Below are 18,947 nucleotides of genomic sequence, written 5' to 3'. Positions count from 1 at the left end.
GGTAACTTCTTTTAATCCATATTGTGTGGGAAAAATAGCTAGAGCCTTTAGTTTGGTCAGATTTGAAAGTTCCAAAAAAGTAGCAAATTTTGTGTTTGTCAAAACTTCAAACGGCCATAACTTTTGCTCCGGTTATCAGAATCGCAATTATTATATATGCATTTGGGGTAGAAAAAAATTTCCTACGCCATGGCAGCGTGCCATATGCCGGCTGAGGTCTCCATCGTCCAAAAAAAGCGATTCTGTCAAAAGTTTTTTTATTTTTCAAGTTTTATTCACTTATTTTTCTTAACCTACCATTTTTAGCTTTCATAGTTAGACTTTGAATTTTTGTCTGAAATTTTTTGTACTATCTTCTCATCATTTTATAGGGTTGCTCACAAAATTTCAAGTCATTTGCATATCATTTGAGGGTAGCTGTAGTTCAAACCTACACCTTTATTTACATGACAAGGCAACTAGTTGTGTGCATGCTGAATGTAGTGTATGACTAGAGGCAATCCATCTGACTTACAACCCTTTGATCCTGAGATAGATAGGACATTTCATAGATTAGTTAGGCATCATTTTATACCTTTTGATCATTCTGAGCATTCCATAACTGGTGAATCTGTGCATTCTGTTATTGGTGATTTTGAACATCCTGATCTTGAGCATTATAATTTTGAGCATTCTGATTCTGAGCATTCTGATTTTGCACATTCTGAGAACATGGCACAACCTCCACCTCGTGAGAGGACTCTAAGGGAAATGGCTGCACCTGATTTCACCTACGAAAGCTTGTGCATCCAATACCTTAATGAGGATGTCCCATATGTTCTTAAAACTGGACTGATTCATTTGCTTCCAAAGTTTCATGGCCTTGCAGGTGAAGACCCGCACAAACATTTGAAAGAATTTCACATTGTCTGCTCCACCATGAAACCCCCAGATGTCCAAGAGGATCACATATTTCTGAAGGCTTTTCCTCATTCATTAGAGGGAGTGGCAAAGGACTGGTTGTATTACCTTGCTCCAAGGTCCATCACGAGCTGGGATGACCTTAAGAGAGTATTCTTAGAAAAAATTTTCCCTGCTTCCAGGACCACAACCATCAGGAAGGATATCTCAGGTATTAGACAACTCAGTGGAGAGAGCCTGTATGAGTACTGGGAGAGATTTAAGAAACTATGTGCCAGTTGCCCCCACCATCAGATTTCAGAACAGCTTCTTCTCCAATATTTTTATGAAGGACTCAGTAATATGGAGAGAAGTATGATAGATGCTGTCAGTGGTGGAGCCCTTGGAGACATGACTCCTGCTGAAGCCAGAAATTTAATTGAGAAGATGGTCTCCAACTCCCAGCAATTTAGCGCCAGAAATGATGCCATAGTCATTAGAGGAGTGCATGAGGTAGCTACAAACCCATCTGCATCATCTGAAACTAAGAAGCTTGAAGGCAAACTGGATGCATTGGTTAACTTGGTAACCCAGCTGGCCTTGAATCAGAAATCTGTACCTGTCGCAAGGGTTTGTGGTTTGTGCTCCCCTGCTGACCACCATACAGACCTTTGCCCTTGCATGCAGCAACCTGGAGCAATTGAGCAGCCTGAAGCTTATGCTGCAAATATTTACAATAGACCTCCTCAACCTCAGTAGCAAAATCAACCACAGCAGAGCAATTATGACCTCTCCAGCAACAGATACAACCCTGGATGGAGGAATCACCCTAACCTCAGATGGTCCAGCCCTCAGCAACAACAACAGCAGCCTGCTTCTTCCTTCCAAAATGCTGCTGGCCCAAGCAGACCATACATTCCTCCACCAATCCAACAACAGCAACAACCCCAGAAACAGCCAACAGTTGAGGCCCCTCCACAACCTTCCCTCGAAGAACTTGTGAGGCAAATGACTATGCAGAACATGCAGTTTCAGCAAGAGACCAGAGCCTCCATTCAGAGCTTAACCAATCAGATGGGACAATTGGCTACCCAATTGAATCAACAACAGTCCCAGAATTCTGACAAGCTGCCTTCTCAAGCTGTCCAAAATCCCAAAAATGTCAGTGCCATTTCATTGAGGTCGGGAAAGCAGTGTCAAGGACCTCAACCCGTAGCACCTTCCTCATCTGCAAATGAACCTGCCAAACTTCACTCTACTCCAGAAAAAAGGTGATGACAAAAATTTACCTAACAATTTTTGTGCAGGTGAATCTTCTTCCACAGGTAATTCTGATTTGCAGAAGCAGCACATTCCCCCTCTTCCATTCCCTCCAAGAGCAGTTTCCAACAAAAAAATGGAAGAGGCAGAGAAAGAGATCTTGGAAACGTTTAGAAAAGTAGAGGTAAACATACCTCTGTTGGATGCAATAAAGCAAATTCCAAGATATGCCAAATTCTTGAAGGAGCTGTGCACTAATAAGCGGAAGCTTAAAGGAAGTGAATGAATTAACATGGGCAGAAATGTCTCCGCATTGATTGGTAAATCTGTTCCTCAAATTCCTGAAAAATGCAAAGATCCAGGTACATTCAACATACCTTGTATTATAGGGAATAGTAAGTTTGACAATGCCATGCTAGATTTAGGAGCCTCTGTTAGTGTTATGCCTCTGTCGATTTTTAATTCTCTATCTCTAGGTCCCTTGCAGTCAACTGATGTGGTAATTCATTTAGCTAATTGAAATGTTGCCTATCCTGTTGGTTTCATAGAAGATGTCTTAGTTAGAGTTGGTGAACTGATTTTCCCTGTTGATTTTTATATCTTGAATATGGAAGATGGATTTTCTCAAGGATCAGTTCCCATCATTCTAGGCAGACCCTTTATGAAAACTGCTAGAACTAAGATAGATGTTTATGCAGGCACACTGTCTATGGAATTTGGTGACATAACTGTTCATTTTAATATTCTGGATGCTATGAAATACCCATCTGAAGATCTTTCTGTATTTCGTGCTGAAATAATTGACCATGTTGTTGATGAATACATGACTGATCTTTATTCTAATCTGCATGCCTCTCACTCTTCATGCATTGAGTCTGAAATTGTACTTGATCATATGTCTGAATTGTACTTGATCAAATTCTTGACCATGTTTCAGGAAGTACACATACCTCTGACTTTCTTTATGAGGTAAAGGCTGAGAAACCATCTCCTTCTACCACTGTCCAGCCGACCACACCAGAATTGAAGCCTCTGCCATCAAATTTAAAATACGCTTACTTGGATGATAGCAAGAGTTTTCCAGTGATTATATCTGCCTCCCTTGCTGATGAGCAAGAGGAGAAGTTGTTGTCAGTTCTCAAGAAGCATAAGAAGGCTATAGGCTGGACCGTGGCGGACATTCCTGGTATTAGCCCATCCACATGTATGCATCGAATAAATTTAGAGGATGGAGCTAAACCAGTAAGACAACCACAGAGAAGACTTAACCCGGTGATTCTTGATGTAGTGAAGAAGGAGATAACCAAGCTTTTGCAAGCTGGAATCATTTATCCTATCTCCGATAGCCAATGGGTGAGTCCCGTCCAGGTAGTCCCGAAGAAGACTGGCCTCACAGTGATCAGAAATGAGAAGGAGGAGCTGATTCCTACTCGGGTGCAGAACAGTTAGAGAGTCTGCATTGACTATAGGAGGCTGAACCAGGTTACCAAAAAGGACCATTTTCCCCTGTCATTCATTGACCAGATGCTTGAACGCCTGGCAGGTAAATCCCACTACTGTTTCCTTGATGGTTTTTCTGGTTATATGCAAATTACTATTGCTCCTGAGGATCAGGAAAAGACCACATTCACCTGCCCCTTCGACACTTTTGCTTATAGGAGGATGCCTTTCGGCCTGTGCAATGCCCCTGGTACCTTCCAGCGGTGCATGATTAGTATTTTCAGTGATTTTTTAGAAAATTGCATAGAGGTGTTTATGGATGATTTCACTGTATATGGATCCTCTTTTGATGGTTGTTTGAATAGTTTGGAAAAAGTTTTGAATAGATGCATTGAAACTAACCTTGTTCTAAATTTTGAAAAATGTCATTTTATGGTTGAGCAAGGTATAGTTTTAGGCCACATTATTTCCAATAAGGGTATTGAAGTAGATCCTGCAAAAATTTCTGTTATTTCACAATTGCCTTACCCCTCTTGTGTGCGAGAGGTGCGATCTTTTCTTGGTCATGCAGGATTCTACAGGCGCTTTATAAGGGATTTTAGCAAAGTAGCCCTTCCACTATCCAACTTGTTGCAAAAGGAGGTGGAGTTTGACTTTAATGACAGATGCAAAGAGGCTTTTGATTGCCTCAAAAGAGCGTTGACTACCACCCCCATCATCCAGGCACCCGATTGGACAGCCCCTTTTGAGCTTATGTGTGATGCATCAAATTATGCATTGGGGGCTGTCCTTGCTCAGAAAATTGATAAATTGCCCAGGGTGATATATTATGCTTCTAGGACTTTAGATGTTGCCCAAGCAAATTATACTACTACTGAGAAAGAGCTTCTAGCCATAGTTTTTGCTCTTGAAAAATTTCGATCTTATTTGCTTGGTACTCGCATTATTGTTTATACTGACCATGCAGCTCTAAAGTACTTGTTGAAGAAGGCTGATTCTAAGCCTAGGTTGATCCGATGGATGCTCTGGCTCCAAGAGTTTGACTTGGAGATCCGTGATAGGAGCGGAGCACAAAATCTAGTTGCTGATCATTTGAGTCGGATCAAACGTGTCTCTGATGCAGATTCACCTATTCGGGATGATTTCCCGGATGATCATTTGTATATATTGTATAGTATTTCTTACTCTCTTTCTACTCCCTGGTTTGCTAACATTGTCAATTATTTAGTTGCCTCTGTTTTTCCTCCCTTAGCATCTAAGGCCCAAAAAGATAAAATTAAAAGTGATGCTAAGCATTTTATTTGGGATGACCCCTACTTGTGGAAATTGTGCAGTGATCAGGTCATTAGACGGTGCATTCCAGATCATGAGACTGACTCAGTCCTGCAGTTCTGTCATTCTTTCGCACCAGGAGGTCATCTGGGTGTTCAAAGGACAGCTCGCAAAGTGCTTGATTGTGGTTTTTATTGGCCCACCATCTTTAAAGATGCGTGGAAGATCTGCAGCACTTGTGAGCAGTGTCAGAGAGCAGGAAATACACTTACATGGCGACAACAAATGCCTCAGCAACCTATGCTATTCTGTGAGGTGTTTGATGTCTGGGGTATAGATTTCATGGGTCCTTTTCCTGTCTCTTTTGGTTATGTTTACATTCTCCTTGCAGTTGACTATGTTTCAAAATGGGTGGAAGCCAAGCCCACTAGAACTAATGATGCTAAAGTTGTCGCAGACTTTGTCAGGTCTAATCTGTTTTGCAGGTTTGGAGTACCTAAAGCAATTGTTAGTGATCAAGGAACCCATTTTTGCAACAGGACAATGCATGCCCTGCTTAAAAAGTACGGGGTGGTACACAGGGTATCCACACCATACCACCCCCAGACCAATGGACAGGCAAAAATTTCTAACCGAGAAATCAAGCGAATTTTAGAGAAGATTGTGCAGCCAAGCAGGAAAGATTGGAGTACCAGGCTTGATGATGCTATCTGGGCACATCGGACTGCCTACAAAGCACCCATAGGAATGTCTCCTTATCGGGTTGTCTTTGGAAAGGCATGTCATCTTCCAGTGGAAATTGAGCACAAAGCTTACTGGGCAGTGAAGACTTGCAACTTCTCTATGGATCAAGCTGGTGAGGAAAGAAAGTTGCAACTGAGTGAGTTAGATGAAATCCGCCTAGAAGCCTACGGGAACGCCAAGTTCTACAAAGAAAAGACCAAGAAGTTCCATGATAGCATGATAGTTAAAAAAGACTTCGTGGTTGGGCAAAAAGTGTTATTGTATAATTCTAGGCTTGGACTCATGAGTGGTAAGTTGAGGTCTAAGTGGATTGGTCCTTTTGTTGTTACTAATGTTTTTCCTTATGGTACAGTTGAGATCAAAAGCGACTCCACAAACAAGAGCTTCAAGGTCAATGGACATCGACTTAAGCCATTCCTCACGAACCCTTCTTTAGTGGACGTAGTGGTGGAAGAGACTTCCTTACTCCACCCTACTCTTCCTCCACCATGACTTAGGGAGTTTTTCTTTTCCTATCTCCTTCTTTGCTTTTATTACACTTGTCCGATTCTCTTTGATGATTTAATTGTTTTTAATCTTTTAATTGTGCTACATTGAGGACAATGTGTTGTTTAAGTATGGGGGGGGGGGGAGTGTTCTTTGATTTTGCTAGTTTTGTTGGTTTTGTTAATTTGTTAGTTGTGTTAATTTGTTAATGTTGTTAGTTTCGTCGGATTTTTAGTTTAATATTTTGGAACAATTTTGTGTGCACGTACGACTTTGCATGTTTTTCTTTGAATTATAGGATATGTTCAAGAAATGGGTAATTGTTTTGAAAATAAAAGTTCTTGACATTTTGTGACTTGAAATCCTTGATTCTTCTCTACATGTCATGATAGTTTTGAAAGCTCAATTTGAAAGTGATGATTTTACCTTTGTGAGAATTTGAGCCATCCATCATTATAATCATTTGGTGTGTTTTGCCCCATTGATTGCTTGCACAATAGCCTTGGCTTGATTCTTGTTGATGCGTCCTAATTCACATGCATATTTGGAAATGATTAAGGCAATTTTGTTCTTATAAGCTTCTAGCCAAATGGACTTACCTTGAATTAATTCCTTTGATAGCCCTTTTGAGCCTTGTTTCCCTTTCCTTGTTTTGAAGCTCACTACAATCCTTAAGTGAAAAACCATGATATTACCATATCCTTAAGGAATTTTGGAGCTTTGGAATTGTTTTGGGAATAAGTGTGGGGGGTTTTTGTTTCATTGGACAACTTGTTTTGTTGGCTATGCTTCATGATGTATTTTGGGCCATACTTGATGTACATTGTATATTGGTTAAATGTTGGACATGCTGAATGAAATGTTGTTTCTCAAAGGCTATAGAGTAAAAAAAAAAATTTCGAAAAAAAAAGATCGAAAAAAAGAAAAAGAAAAGCAATAAAGTTGAGTGAATAAGATCTTAAATGGCACAAGAATGATAAAACTCTTGGTTCTACTCTTCATGTTTAAATTTTATCTTTATTTTTTTTATTTTCTTATTTTTTCTTAATATGCACTTATTCCCCATTGCTCCTCTATCCCTTTGGGATTTAGCCACTTATTCCATATTTTTCCATACCTTGTCCTTGGCCCCATTACAACCTTAAAAGACCTTTTGATCCTCATGTGCTTGTGTTTATGGGTTGATTGTCAATTTTAGAATCTTGCCAAGTTTATGTGGTGTTTGCTTTCATGGGTGCTTTGAGGGTAAATAGTAGCCTAGACACTTGAGAGATATAGTGTATATCTTGTGAGGCTTTATCACTTTTCATTCTTGAGCTGATTAACTATTTTGCCATGATTGGGTTGCTTGGATGATTTTCATGAATGTCTTGACTTTTTGGATCTCCTTATGTTAGATGTTACCCATTCCTTTCATTCCTTGATGTTCATTGAGAAATATGTGAATGTTTTTGTTTGTCTCCCTTTGATATCCTTGGATTTTGTTCTTTGTTTCATTTTGCCCAGGAGTGCAAAAGGCTAAGTATGGGGGGTTTTGATGTGCCATCATTTTCTTCTATTTTCTAAACCCTTTTTGCACCATTTTAATTATTGATTGGTCTTAATTGTCAATTAATTAGGCAGTTTTATTATTTGGGCTCATTTAGCTAATTTGATGTTTTTAATCTAATTTCAGGAATTAATGAAACATTGGGCTTAATCCGGATTTTGGTTGTGGACTTGAAGAGGGCAAATAAAGCAGCGCTTACCTTAGTTAATTTCTAATTAGGAAATTTCGCAATTTTATTTTATGTTGTTCAGTGTTTATTTCGCTTTGGGCCAGAGTATTGTAATAGGGCCCAGTGACTTTGAGTGACTCTTTTTAAATAGCTGCCTTGGGATTCGTGGAGGGGATTCTGTTATGCTATTTTCATTATTCAGAGCTTTGGTTTTAGGTTTTCACATTTTTCTGTTCCCTTGTTACAATTTTCGTTCTTAATGCAAATTTCTGTTTTCTGCTTCTAATTACGAGTTCATTCGTGCTTCTTCTTCTACTTTCATTTACGTTTCTATTCATTTACGTTTCTGTTCATTTACGTTTCTGTTTCATGTTTCATTTGCGTTTTCTGTTTGAATCCATGGAAGGCTAGATTTTCTGGTGTTGTTTCCTTTTGAGGACGAAGCCCAACTTCCTAGTTACTGCATTTTCATGTTTATTTGATTCGGGTACGGCCTCGATCAGCGTGCCTCAATTCACATCAGGCAATGGTGCTAAGCAACATGGATACTCAGGATGCCTAATTCGAGCAACACCATCAGATAATGATAGAAAGATTTGCAACCTAGATGGACTTCTGAGACAATTGCGAGACTGCTTCTTTCAGGTTCCACCTCCATCTTGAGGAGGTTTTTCTTTTTATTTTTCACTTTTTTCCTTGTATATTCTTTTATTTTAGTTTCAATTTTGTTTAGTATTTTTCAGTGCCCAGTTAGTTTATTTCAATTTTTCATTCTATCTTTGTTTTGTCTTATTTTTATGCATTAAGGACACTACATGTAGTTAGTGAGGGGAGGGGTATCATTACTTCCAAATTTTGAGCTCTTAGTATATACATGATCTCTAGCATTATTTGAGTTCCAAATTTTGAGCTCTTAGAATTTTTTGTTTTCAGTTATTGTGTATTGGGGTTATTGGAGTTTTCTTTAGGAGGAAACATTAGCATGCATGACTGTGAACTATTCTTAGAGTTACCCTCAGAAATGTGAGTATTGATCTTTGATTCTTTTAGTGTGGGTGAATGATCCTTTCATTAGCATTGTTTTAATCTCCATTTTGACTTACTTATCCTTGAATGAGTTCTAAATTTTCTGAAAAGATGAGTCTCTGATAGGCTTTCTTAATACCTATGAATATTTTGATTAGTTTCTCCCTTAGTTGACCACTTTGATCCTGAATGATTATTCTTTGTTGGTCCTTGAACTATATTGTATGAATATTATTAATGTGAGGAAAAAGGGGGAATTAATACATATTGCAGGTTATACCAATGAATAAATTATAAATCATTCTCTCAAGTGAAATCAAAAACTAAAAGGTGTTGATAAAAAAATAAAAACTAAAATGACAAAAGAAATAATGAATATATGTGTGTGTGTGTGTGTGTGTGTGTGTGTGTGTGTGTGTGTGTGTGTGTGTGTGTGTGTGAATTAATGTACCCTAAAGCAAATAAAGAAAGAGAAGGGAAAAAGGATCAAAGGTTAAATAGAAAGGTGCAAGATAGGTAAAAGTTCCTCTGATTTCTGAGTGCTTCCATATAATTGACTTAATCCCTTCGATTAGACTATGTATTTCAATACCTACATTACATTATATGCATGGCCCCATTACAACCTAACATGTCTCACTTATTTGGAATTTTTGAATTTATTTGAGTCAAGTTGATTGATTTATAGAGTTATGAGCATGCTAGAACTATGATATTGAGTATATCTATTTGTCTATTTAACATTGTAAACAATGAGAAATGGTGAGTAAAGTGAACTTGAAGCTCTTTAAGACTATTTGTATAACAACCTGTCTCGTCACTATGATATCACTACTCTAAAACGCGTATATTTCAATTTTAAATGAAAACTCTATTAATTTGTTTATGAAAAACAAGAGCAATTTTTTCCCCAATTTTGAGATCCATTCCCTTTCATTAGGCACATACTCCTATAATAGGCAGCCCTGTCTTGGGAGTCCTCATCCCAAATCTGACACATGTTCAGCAAAAGTGGAAACTGATAGACACCTTGATACTTCACAAGTTGCTTCACCTCAGGTTGCAAGCCATTCACCATCTCTTCCTTGGTAGTGAGGAAAGTACCTCACCAGTTCCTCAAACTTGGCTGAATATTCAGCCACAATCATGTTCCCTTGCTTGAGCTCTAGGAACTCCATCTCCTTCTTGTTTCTAACATCTTCAGGAAAGTATTTCTCTAGAAATACCCTCTTGAAGGTTTCCCAAGTCACAGCTTGACCTTTAACCTCCAAGCATTGGTGAGTGTTCTCCCACCAATACTTTGCTTCTTCTAGTATATGTACAAAATGCAACCTTCTGCCCCTCCGAACATGCCATCACTCGGAATATTTTCTCAATCTCCCTTATCTAGTTTTGAGTACCATCAGGGTTGTATCCTGCATTGAAAGCAGGTGGATTGTTTTATTAGAAGCAATCCAACCCTTGATACTCAGCAGTTCCAACAACTTCTCCCTTATTTTGGTTCCCCATAGTCTAAGCTAAGGCTTATAGAGCATCAGCTATCACACAATCGTTCAGTCCAACCATTACTCCCTATGCACACCAGGAAGAGAGAACATGGAAGGAATACACACAAGAAAAAGAGCAGAACAATATCACACTTATCTCATGTCCCTACTTAAGTTACTCTTGAGAGTTGATGCCTCAAGAAATCACTTCTCTAAAACAATTCTCTCTTGAGACATTAACATTCATTTTTCATCTTTTGTATTCCTAGCCACTTGCCATAGTGCCCCATTGCACTTCATGAATTATACAGATGGCCAGTCTAATAACTCATGACAAGGCATTGAAACTTATGGTATAGCAGACATTAGAGATACAAACATGTTAGGACCATCAAGTCTCTATAACTCACGAAAACACAACAAGGTAAGTTCCAAACACAAACAACCAAAGTAACTATGAAACAATCAGATACTCAAACATCCGACAATCAAAAGGGCAACCACAGAATGCACAGAGAAACATAACAGACTCACAACTCACTGGCCCAAAGGTTTGACTTGCTCTAATACCACTAATGTAACAACCCGCCTCGTCGCTACCATATCACCACTCTAAAATGCGTATATTTCAATTTTAAATGAAAACTCCATTAATTTGTTTATGAAAAACGAGAGTAAATTCTTTTTTTTTTTTTTGCGATATGCTTTCACCAAACAATGCACAAATACTTAAATGAATATGTATATATAATAGCCCAATATACATCATTCACATGACATAAAGTAAATTAGTTTATACATATATCTAAATCTATGGTTTACATGACAAATCAAAAAGAATTAGGGAACAAGCTATGAAGGGGTTGATAACAAAGCACAACTCTCTCTCAACATAATCCCAACGTCATCAAGTCGGCTTGGCGGCTTCAACAAAAAAATGACCATGATTAGCAAGAAAACAATCACAAAATACCATAATCATAGACAAATATCCATCAGTCCAACATACACTTAACAACTAGTCATTAACTTTTCCACAGTTCCAATCAATCATACTTAATATGATGCATGCACCTGACCTCAACTCTCAAATGCAATCTGGTACCATTCATCAAGAAATAGCCTAAGTGTGTTAATGCGATACTCCCACTTAGGAAAACTAGGCAGCAAGTGTCGAGTGCACAGACAACTCCCCCCCTCCCCCTCATGGTGATCAAGTTGAGTCATAGGGGAGTTCCAAACCGAGTAACATGCCCCCAAGTACAAGTATTTTCCCTCATGAAAAACTACAAATACTTACTGACAAAGTTTATACTATTTTCATGTAGTATGAAGTATGAAACATGATCACCATCAATTCACTAATTGTGGATAATTAAAGATTTTAAGTCATCCCTCACCAGAGATGCTTAAAACTCTTGAACCACTCTACTTCCCCCACCAGGGACATCCAACTTGGTCACTGCACCCCCCATGTACATACACAACATACATCAACATCATCTCATCTCAATGTCATTAACATCATCAACATCATTTAATCTCAATATCATCAACATTAATATCATCTCATCTCAATGATATTCTCAACATCAACATCATTTCATCTCAATATCATCATCTATATCAACATCATCTCACATCAACATTAACATAAACATCAACATCATCTCATATCATCATTATCATAAACATCAACATCATCTCATATCATTATTATCATAAAGATCAACATCATCTCATCTCTATGTTATTAACGTCATTAGTAATCCCATTCCACGTATGTATACATATAAATTTTATGCTTGGGATTCACACTCCTCAAGTCTTCAACAACATAAGTCTCATACGACAACAATATAATTCACAATTTCAATCATCAATAACAAATAAACTGCATCCCATTAGTCAAAAACACAGTTTTTCTTGAAAACCAGCATGCAACAAGGACAGACATACATAACTATAGTTGGGTTCCGTAACCCCAAGTACAGTATCAAAGTGGTAAACCAAAATAAACTCCCCCCACCTATCGTTATCCCTCTATCGATTCTTCTTTGCATCGTTTGGAGGTCTCTCGTGTTCAATTTTGTTGGTTGAAACACAGAGTCCTATATACCAAATTGAAGACAATTTAGTATAGATTTCAAAGGCAAGGTTAATATCAACATTTGGATCAAATACCCATTCAGTTTTACAAGGGACAAAAATGGTGTTTTTGGTTTCTACATCAAAGAGACGTCATTTTAAAATTTCGATCACACCAATATGATTGGGGTTCAGTGAAGGTCACGAAAACAACATCAATTTTTGTAAAAAGGTAACTTTTAAAACATCTCATTTTCAAGGGTTTTCAAAGGAAGTGTAAAACTATCCTATTACGGTACCCAAAACACAAGAAATACTAATAGAAGCTTAAACTAATTAGGAAAAAGCCATAGAAGTCAAGGTTACCTCAGAGTAACTACGAAAGAAAGGATTGAGAGCTTGTTTCTCTCCCGAATCAAAGCATTCCTCTCCGTACGGTGGTCTGGCGGCTAGCAATGGTAGCTCGTGGTGGCCACCGGTGGTTATGGGTGGTAGAAAAGAAGGTGGCAGGCTTTCTGGAGGATGTTTAGAGAGAACGAGGGGGCAAAATGCATATTTTCATATTTTTGGGTGTATTTATAATCTGCAGATCTCACTTAGCGAGTTTGTCTCGCTAAGAGAAAATCAACTTTTGGCGCTGAGCGTGGCCTCTCACGCTAAGCGAGTTAATTCCTTGGGTTGGAATTGCGCTTAGCGCTTCTGTTAGGAATTGCACTTAGCACACCTGTCTCACTAAGCGAGCTGTACAAAATGTTATTCGGAAAATCCCAACGGTCAAAATATGCAGACATGAGTCACAAACCTACAATTCAAGTTTGATGGTGATCAAATGGTTGACGAGTCCCTGATCGCAGTTTTATTGAAACATGTTTGGGTAAAACTTAAAATCTCACAATTCAACATTGGTCAATTAAACTCCAGATAACCTAACATCCACATCAAGCAATCACATAGAGCTAATTCACACAACACCTCAACTCATCCAAATCAATTAAATAATCAAATAACATAAGAAATGCATTAAACATCAATTTTTAGTTATCAAAATTTGAGGGCGTTACAGTTTCTATGTTAATTATAAGCCTAATGGATTCTAGAGTACATTTTTTATACCCTATTGTATGAGTTTTTACTTTTTGAACAAAAAGGAAATTTTGTTGCATGAGTTCTGACTCAGGAAAATTTGTTTTGATTGGGAGCTAGAATAATTGCTTGAGGACAAGCAATGCTCAAGTGTGAGGATGTTAATAAACCACTTTTTGGGTGGCATTTGTGAGTTTTTATGGCATTTTACATCATTTTCTTAGCAGAACTCACGTTTGGACCCTAATTTTGTATCACGAAAGTACATCCGCTCAATTGAGAGAAAGAGTTGGACATTGCAAAAATTTATGAAGAATTGAAGACTCTGCACTTGATAACGATTGTGGTCCATTCACCATGGTCGTGGTAATTAGCACGACCATAGTCAAATGGTCACAACCCTCCTAGAACAGCGTCAAGGATCCGATAATGTCTGTGGTGAGTTTACCACGGTTGTGGTCAACTCAAGAGGGTCATGATCAACCAAGAGGATCATGGTCAATCCATAACGGCCCATGGCATCAGCACCATTTCTAATAACAACCGTGGTGGATTCACCACAACTGTAATGTGCCTTTTCGTGTAGTTATATTTAGGAAATTATGTATAGAGATCTTTATCTTGTAAATTGGATATTCAGCTTTATTCTTGTCTTTTACAAATTTGAGAGAACCATGAGGGCTTTTGAGAGCAGAAGAGCGTGAACATCACCCTTAGGAAAGCTCATGATCACCGTTTCTGCTTATTGGTATGTCTATGTTTACTCTTTATAGGATTGTTAGTTTTTCTCTGATCATGAATGGCTAGTCCCCCTGGTCTGGTGGTTATGATGTAATTGTCCAAATGTACTCATCTCCTTGTTCTTAATGGAATTTTTCATTGTTTTTATGTGAATTAATTATCTTCCTTACTTTAATGTTTATTTGGAACCAGCCTTACTTTAATATTTATTTGAAACCAACCATTCTAATACACAATTGATTGCATAGTAGTGACCATTTGCATGTGATTGGTAGGTCTAGGAAGAGAATGTTTTTCACCAAATTGCATGATCACACTGTTTGGGTAATCTTCGATAGATTAGTTAATCTTTAATTAATCATCCCTATAATTGATCTTATTCTTTGACTTAAATTGATAGATCCATAATCATTGGGGTATTGATTTAGGGCAAAGAGCATGTTTTGATATTGATCATATAAGTTTTAGTTGATTTTGGAAATCGGTAATTAACTAGGGAAGGAATTTCATTAGAACTAGGATTGGGGGAAAATTTCTTAGTAAGTTATAACCCCTGGTCACTCTTATCATAACTCAAAACCCCTATCTATATTCATTTAATTGCTTTCTTATAAAAATGAAAACCATAAAAATATTTAAATCCTCTTTTTAATCATCTCTATTGTTAGTTTATTAAATTTAACTAATTGAGAATACAACTGGTCCTTTGGGTTCAATATCTAGACTTTCGAGTCCATTGTTACTATTGTGTAGGGTACACTAGCCCTTGTGCGAGCCTATATATTTTATGCATTATCAAGATAGTAGTTTTTATAAACAAAGAGAAAGGGATAGTGGTGCTCCTCTTAACAATTTATCCAAAGAACATTGATGAAATACTGAGAGAAGATTCTTGGGTTACTGCTATGGAGGAAGAACTGAGTCAGTTCATAAAGAACAGGGTCTGGAACCTTGTACCTCCTACTAAGAATCAGTTAGTGATTGGAACCTGTCGCAACCTACCATTTTGCGGGTGAGCAAGGCGATGCTCACGGGTGCGTCTTTCATAGGAGGAAAATGCACGGAGTCACCACCAACGTTTATTGAAAGGAAAATGTTAGAAAAAACCAAAGGAAACCGGTCATGAAGAATATTCCAGATTCGAGAGTTATCTTTACGTTTGAGGAAGGTATTAGCACCTCTCACGTTTGTCCCAAAGGACAACAGACTTAGATTAGAATTGTGTGAAATTATGTATCTAAACTTTTATTTCTTTTTTATTTTTGAGGTCGACAAAAGCGGGGCTCTTGCTCCTACGTACCCTCCATCGAAGAGGAAATCAGACCTGCGTAGTTCTTTCAAAAGGGGCGAATCAAGCGATTCTTTTTACTTGGAAGGTGGTCATTTAAGGCGTTGGACCTTAAAATGTTTTTTCAGTGATTTTTTGCGGACAAAGCTTGATTTTGTGAGTTGATTTTAGCCTTAGTTTCACTTTAGTTATTAGTCAATTCAATTAAGAAAGAAAAATCCCTAAGAGAAACGTCCAATTGATTTGTTTTTTGTTTTATTTTACAAAAAGATATTTTTTTATTATTATATTATTATTTTACCTCTTTTTTGGTTTCCAACGTGGTTACGGCATGACCGAACAGTCGGATTTCATTTTAACAGAAATTAACGGATATTACAATTCAAATGATCAGTGGAAATTTATTTTATTTTTTGATTAGGCGAGAAAATGACTAAAATACGTCAAAAGGGGGTACGGAAAGTAAATGAAATGAAAATAAAAGTATGCGAAACAAATGGGAACCACCAAGGGTACATAGAATGAATTGAAAGGTTCGATTTCGGGAACTTACCGGTTGAAGACCGAAGAACGACGAAGAACAAACGAAAGATGGCGGAAAATCTTCATGGAATCACCCACGGAAACGTTTCGGACGCGCTATGGAAGCTCCTCGGCTTGTATTTTCTTCACAGAAATGATTTTTTTCACTAATTTCAAGTGATCCTCAGATACCAGGAGGGCTGGACGTTTTTCTTCTTCCCTCCTCCCCCTATTTATAGGAAAATGAGGGAGGAGTTTGCCACCCAGCTCGCCCAAGCGAGCTCAGCGCGGTGCCTTCTGGAGGAACATCCTGGAAGGCCCAAGTGGCCCTGGTTGCTATTTGCACCCCCCTGTTTACTAAATATACCCCCTGTCTTTTTTGCTGATTTTTTTCCGTAACGTTACGGAAATTTATGAATTCCGTAACGATACTTGTTTTCCTTCCGTAATGTTACGGAACCTTACGGATTACGTAATCATCCCTTTTTTGGCTTTCGGAATGTTACATAACCTCACAGATTGTGTAACAATGCTTCCTTTTGATTTCCGGCATGTTACGGAACTTCACGGATTTTGACTTCTGGCACGTTATGGAACTTTACATATTGTGCAACAATGGGTGCCAAGTACCTCGAAGCGGTCAAGAAAAGGTTGCATGCCATCAAACAATGGTCCCCTGATGAAATTAGGGTATGACAGTTGCCCCTCTTTACTTACCTTTTATCGGAGATAGGAGGAAAGCAAAGATAAAACACTGATTTCGTCCGTCTCAGCCCTTTCTATAATTAATCTATGATGACTCCCGAAGGCCATCCTTTGCCCATCATGGGGATATAATTGATCTCAATCGCAATAGTTCCAACCCAAAACGATTTGAAATAAGTGACTCCCGTCTCTCCTTCTTCTTTCTCTACACAACACAAAACAAAACAAACAAACAAACAAAAATAACATAATATATATTCGTATACACATGTTTGGTGAAGGAACCGATTGGGAAAATAACAAAAAAACCGTATTTTCCCCTCACCGGAGGCTCCGTACTTGATAACGGAGGACGCATGAACTAGGCAATCAATTCATGGGGCTCCAAATAAGATGGTGGAGGATGCACGAACAGCACTAGACAATCAATTCGTGGGGCTCCAGACTCGATGGCGGAGGACGCATGAATGGCAATCAATTCATGGGGCTCCGAACAAGATTTGAGGGTGGAGGATGCACGAACAGCGCTAGGCAATCAATTCATGGGACTCCAGACTTGATGGTGGAGGATGCATGAATGGCAATCAATTCATGGGGCTCCGAACAAGATTTGATGGTGGAGGATGCACGAACAGCGCTAGGCAATCAATTCGTGGGGCTCCGGACTCGATGGTGGAGGATGCATGAATGGCAATCAATTCATGGGGCTCCGAACAAGATTTGATGGTGGAGGATGCACGAACAGCGCTAGGCAATCAATTCGTGGGGCTCCGGACTCGATGGTGAAGGATGCATGAATGGCAATGAATCCATGGGGCTCCGAATAAGATTTGATGGTAGAGGATGCACGAACAGTGCTAGGAAATCAATTCGTGGGGCTCCGAACTCGATAGTGGAGATGGATGAATGGCAATCAATTCATGGGGCTCCGAATAAGATTTGATGGTGGAGGATGCACGAATAGCGCTAGGCAATCAATTCGTGGGGCTCCAGACTCGATGGTGGAGGATGCATGAATGGCAATCAATTCATGGGGCTCCGAATAAGATTTGATGGTTGAGGATGCACGAACAGTGCTAGGCAATCAATTCGTGGGGCTCCAGACTCGATGGTGGAGGATGCATGAATAGCAATGAATTCATGTGGCTCCGAATAAGATTTGATTTTAGGACCGAATTGTCCACCGAGTTCTTTCACCTAAAAGGCGAACATGCTTTAGCAAGGAAAAATAAATCATTCACGAGAGCACCATATTTTTAGAGAAACAATATGCTTATGCAAAAATAGTTTTCCTTGTAACCGAAAATGAAGGGTAGGATGGCAACGTTTAGCTTTTACATGAACATTCAAGGGAAACGTCGGGTCAAACTGAAACTGGAATAAAATCACTCATGGTGTATGAAAACTCACACAGGTAAGTGTTTTACCCTAATTCCAAACCATAGCTGTACCATGACTTTATTTTGCACATGATTTCCTATCGAACCAAAAGATTACACGCACGATCACGGATCAATTGGATTTTCTCGAGCGTAGTGTTTTTGGAGAGGAAGCTGGGTGTTTCGGTCTTTTCCTCTATGTTTATGTGGGGCGGGACATCGCCAGTCAGGAGCGACCTTGAATGGAAATCCCAAAGGAAGAACCACTTCAAAATTGGTTTTCCCTTTGTCGGCGATCATTTACCTCGCCGAAAATTTATCTGGTCCGAAGACCTTCTGTTCTCTTTCTTGGTTTCCTTTATTGATCAGGAACTATTCTATTTTCCTCCGATCTTTTTTCTTTTTACTTTCTTCCGATCTTCGATTGGGAATCCTTCTTTTCCTTTTCTTTTCTTTCTTTTCATTTCTTTCTCTCCTCTTTTTTGATCTTTGATTGGGAATTCGAGTTTTAGCATTCGTTATTCGCTCTCCCTTGAGGAGATTCTGCTGTCCTCTTCTTCGAGGGGAAGGATGAGGATTCTCTTCATGGGCCAAGGTTCAAGGTAGCTTAAGGTTGTGTCTTAACATGGTCTTTTCACCGTGCGTGCACGATTATGATATTTGGGGCAAAACAAATTCATGTGTCAGGGTGTCGGTTTCGGGTTAAACTCCCATATTATTTCCACGAGGCGCGCGTAACAATGATGATTTGGAAACAACGTGCAAAATTAGTCATGCATACAGCTAGGTGGGCACTCAAGCATCTAGCTTATGGCATTATGATACTAAG

The 18,947-nt window shown here is 38.7% G+C and overlaps 1 non-coding gene across 1 annotated transcript; it reads right to left on the bottom strand.

The window, feature by feature from the left end:
* Positions 1-1,089: 1,089 nt before the first annotated feature.
* LOC114397836 lies at positions 1,090-1,196 on the bottom strand. The gene has a single exon (XR_003663453.1). It is a non-coding gene; the product is annotated as a small nucleolar RNA R71 (small nucleolar RNA).
* Between the last annotated feature and the right edge of the window lie 17,751 nt (positions 1,197-18,947).

Source organism: Glycine soja, chromosome 18, assembly GCF_004193775.1.
Source record: "Glycine soja cultivar W05 chromosome 18, ASM419377v2, whole genome shotgun sequence".
Classification (NCBI taxonomy): Eukaryota; Viridiplantae; Streptophyta; class Magnoliopsida; order Fabales; family Fabaceae; genus Glycine; species Glycine soja.
Note: the sequence above shows the minus strand (reverse complement) of the source record. Positions and strands in the feature narration are given on the sequence as shown.